Source organism: Leptopilina heterotoma, unplaced genomic scaffold, assembly GCF_015476425.1.
Source record: "Leptopilina heterotoma isolate Lh14 unplaced genomic scaffold, ASM1547642v1 Lhet_276, whole genome shotgun sequence".
NCBI lineage: Eukaryota > Metazoa > Arthropoda > Insecta > Hymenoptera > Figitidae > Leptopilina > Leptopilina heterotoma.
This window is the reverse complement of record NW_025110985.1, coordinates 151234-156009: the sequence shown is the minus strand read 5'-3', so window position 1 is coordinate 156009 and position 4776 is coordinate 151234.

Sequence of the window (4776 nt, the reverse complement as noted above, 5' to 3'; positions counted from 1 at the left end):
AAAAATTTTGTAAAACAGTAAAATAGTCCCATCAGCACTCAATATCACCTTTTTATTACTGTAATTTTACAGTGAAGATTTGTAATATTATACTATAAATCTAGAATGTCCGCCTGATAGTAATAATACAAGTACACCGAAAAAAATAATTCTCAAAATGAGAAGAAAATTACGCTTAACAATTATTTTTAAATTTTATTTTTAATATACGAATATTCATCTACAAAAAAGAGGAATGTTTGTTTATATTTGAAAGTTTTTTAACTAAAAGATGAATTTTAATCTTTCTTTTTTTATTGAAATTATTCCTCTCAAATTGAAACAAATTTATACTAGAAAGAAGATTTTTAAGTTGTTTTTTGTTTGTCTGAACACAACTTCAAACTGTTTAAAAAGTGACATTTAATAGAAAATATAAAAGAGGAAAATCCTCTCAATTAGAAAGAAAAAATTTAGTGCCCATATGTAAGAGGAAAAAATGCTGCAAAAGAAGAGAAATCGTCTAAAATTGAAAATATTTTTTTTCGGTGTAATAATATTTCGGTACTCGTGTAAAAATTTTAATTTTGTCCATAAAATTAGTAATATTACATCTATATTTTGTGGAATTACTCTGTGATTTTAAGTTATAAAATTAAAATTGTAGTTTAATGTGAAATATAAGACCACACAAATTTCCATCAATTTAAAATCTCTATTCATGGAAAAAATAAAATGTTTTAACACTTAATTTTTTTCGAAATTTTTTAGTCTACCATATTTAAATCTAAAGATAAAATTATGACAAGGACTGGTACTCCTGAAGTTTACTATTTTCATTTTTCGAGAATATTTTTAAAGAATATAATTTTAAATCTTTTGAAAATCCATGAGACACCAGATCTTCAAAGGGCAATTTTACCATTCAAAATCAATGCCGTAAGTGCTTTTTTAAGATCCAGAGCCTCAATTTATACAATTTGTATGTAAACTCAACTATTCTAAAATTTAATTAGGTATTTTTTAATTTTTAAGTGAAATTATTCTTTGAATATTTTATAAATACTAACAATTTTATGAAACATTACTTAAAATAAAATCAATTTCATATTCTGTAAAATCCAATTTTATTGTTAGAAATGGAAAAAATTTAAAATTTAAAAGCAGAACATGAAAAATAAAAAAAGAATTGATAAAATATCGAGACTTTGTTCATCTTGACATTTCAAGATGCGACGAAATTAAAAAATATCTCGTCTTGCGGCAACACAAAAAATTTCGATTGTGTTAAGATTTTTTCACTAGAGATTCTTATACGATTATGATCTTAGTTATAACGACAATGGCCATGTACTTTCTTCCTCTAGCGCTCACAGTTTTCCAATGAGAGAACTAAAAATTGGTACACGTATGTATTTTCACGCTTAGATTTCAGGAAAAATATAACGAACATGATTGGAGTTGGTCTGCATAGAGTTTTCCGTGGAAAACATCAAATTTTGATCGATTTTTGTAAAAAAAGGCATATACCCTCCCCCTAGCGCTCACACTTTTTACCTAGAAAGATTAAAATTGGTTTTTTATCTAGAGACTTGAAAATTGGCATACTTATGTATTTTAAAGCGTAGTTTACAGGAAAAACATAGCGGAAATGATTAGAATTTAGGAGTAATTTTTCAAAAATCGATAAATCCATTTTTTAAAAAAATTGAGTTAAACACATATTCAAAATATTAAAATCCTTAAAAAAGACTTATCACTGTTCAATTTAAGAAAAAAATGTATTACAAAAGAATTTTCAATTTAAAAAATATTTTGGCCTAGCGTTGATGAATTTTAATTTTTTTATTAGAAAAAATTATTAAAACCTTTAAGTTCCCTTATTACAATAGACTTTGATTACAAACAGAGCGTTTTAAATAGAAAAATTGTAATTTAATCTGTATTTAAGTTCATTTTAATGGTTATGTAAAAATGGTCTTTTTTTAAATTTCTCGAAATGACAAAATTTGGATTTATCAGATACTCGAAAATACTTTAACTCTTGTTGGTGCTCACAATTCTTAATCTAGTTGACTGGTCTCAGGGTGTCTAACAAGGATTGAGAAAAAAATTATCTAACTTTTCTCTGACTTTCTTGGGACAAAAGTATTGTAACTGACATATTTAACAATAAATTAATATCTAATGATAGAAACAAACGGTAATAAAATTTTTTAAAGTTTTGTTAAATTAAAAAAATGTTAATTTTTATAGAAATTTCCCTGACTTTGAATTAAATTCTCTGACAAAAAAAATTCCTTGACTTTTCCATGACTTCCCTGACCGTTAGACACCCTGGGCGTTATACATTATTATTTATTTTTTGAAATTATTCTTTACACTTTTTGCATCTGCTTTTGAGGTGGTGTAAAAGTGTACCTATTCTAGTGAAGGTAGTGAGTACAGACCTATTACAAATCTTTAATGTAGTTTAACAGTGATATCAACGAAATTATAGGCTTTGTTTGAGAACATAAAAAAAATAATTATAAACATTACAATAATCAAACCAAAATAAAAATTTGTAATATTTAATGAATTTTACATAAGTGAAATTTTTGTTTTAAAACGCGAAATATATATAAAAAAAATATTTATATTTACCACGTTAGTTTTCTGAAATTTTTGTTGTCGACGCTTATATTTTGATTGATTAACAGAATCATAAAGTGGAGGAAAATTTTTATCTTCATACAAAAAACCTTCACGTTTTTCCTGAATCATAAATATAAAAATTTTTATTTTAAGGATTGGTTTATTTTAATGTTATTTTCAATTTACATAATAGAAAAAAAGAAATGGTGCAAATTATTTTTTTTCTGAATACCATACCATTTCATCTGTGTTTAGAAAAACTTACCATTTTGTAACTGTGTTGAAAAACATACAATTTCGGATTCGTGCAATTTTTTAGTTTCCTTTGACGTTGACAACTTTAAAAAAAATTATTAGGTCAAAAACTCATAAAGAAACATGCGAACATTGTTCATATTTTGTTATAGTTATGAAGCTACAATGAAAATTTGCACATCTCTAAAATTGCATGTTTTCAGATTTTACAGTTGAAACGGCATGGTTTATCATCAAAATGACGAATTTGTGTTTTATTTCAAAACTAAAAGTTTCCACTCGAAAGAACAATGAAATTATTTAATACTTAATACTTACTGAGTTAGTTGAGGACATTTTTAAAAAATACTTGTCAATTTTATCCACTTTCTATTTTATTTTCGTTATTAGTCATGAAGTCTGTTATACAAAGAAGATTGGTTTTCATTTAATAAAGCTGCTTCTGCAGTAAAGGTACTTTCATAGCCAGCTGTTGCTTGCGCAGGCAGCCCGCAGCTGGATGTTATAGGAGTAAAGGCCAACGCACAATAGTTTCGCGAAAGTAGTTCGCCAACAAGGTGCATGAGATAGAAAAGGACACAAATATACCTCTGTCCTTTTTTGACTCATATTTTGCGTTCGCGAACAACATTCGCGAAGCAGTTGTACTTAGGGCTTAAGGCGGTGTTTACATAATTGCGTTCGAACGCTGCGTTTTGCGTTGGACAGTGAGTATAACAAGGACAGAAATATATGAACACAAGCATGTAAACACTGCCTTAAGGTACTTTAAACTGTTTTAATTAATACCTATATGTATAATTACAATTCATTTAATTTATAATTCATTTAATTTTAAATTCATTTTAATTTACAATTCATGTAAGTAAATTAAGTTAAACTATTACGAACAGTATATTAAAGTAGGGAATTTTAAGAATTATAGGTTAGGTTTCAAAATTACATACTTTAATATGATTTTCGTAAATAGTTAAGCTTAATTTATTTAAATGAATTGTTAATGAAAATTATTTGTAAATCAAGTGAATTACAAATTAAATGAACTATAAATTATATGAATTGTAAATTAGATAAATTGTAGTTTTATATATAGGTATTAATTCAAACAGTTTAAATCAAAACTGGCTAACTTTTAAAATAAAACATGTTTAGTAACATTATTTTCAAAACAATTTCTAAGATAAAACCATTTTTTAAAATAAATTTATATGCAAAAACCTTTTCAACATTTACTTATTAAAAAATACCCGCCATAAAAGTACATTTTCCGACCTTGAAAATTCATCTAGCCGATTGCTTGACCGATCCGTCGGAGGTATAGAAGCACCTTAAGTTAGTCTCTATTTTCCGTTTTTGAAAAAAATAAGAAAATATACAGTAAAGGAGCATTCAGACCTCTGCAGGCTGCCTGCCTGCGTAGGCAGGAGCAATAAGAGTAAGAGAGAAAGTGCATTAAATTTGAATTCACTTACTCCCTTACTCTTATACGTTACTATGGCAACCTGCAGGCAGGCAGGTTGCAGAGGTCTGAACGCTCCATTAAGGACATGTTATTCAGGGGTTAGATTTTCCAGTTTAAATTTTTTTTTCGAAAATGAAATAAAACTATTTACCAAATTAAAAGAAAACTTATTTTAATTCATTTTATTGAAAAAAAATGAATAAAATCAATTAAAAAACAATATTTTAATTAAAAATCTTCATTCTTGATTTATCCTACGAGTCTCCGATTATGTAAATGAACTGTAGAGTGCGGACTATGTATAGTGCTCGGCTTCTTGTACTGATTCGAGCGCCGCCAACTGGGTCCGTGCGACTGTTTTTAAAACTTCCTCCTTCCTCTTGTAAAATTAAAGTGCGGGAGATTTGAAAATATATCCAAAGGCAAAAAAATTGAGATTGCCT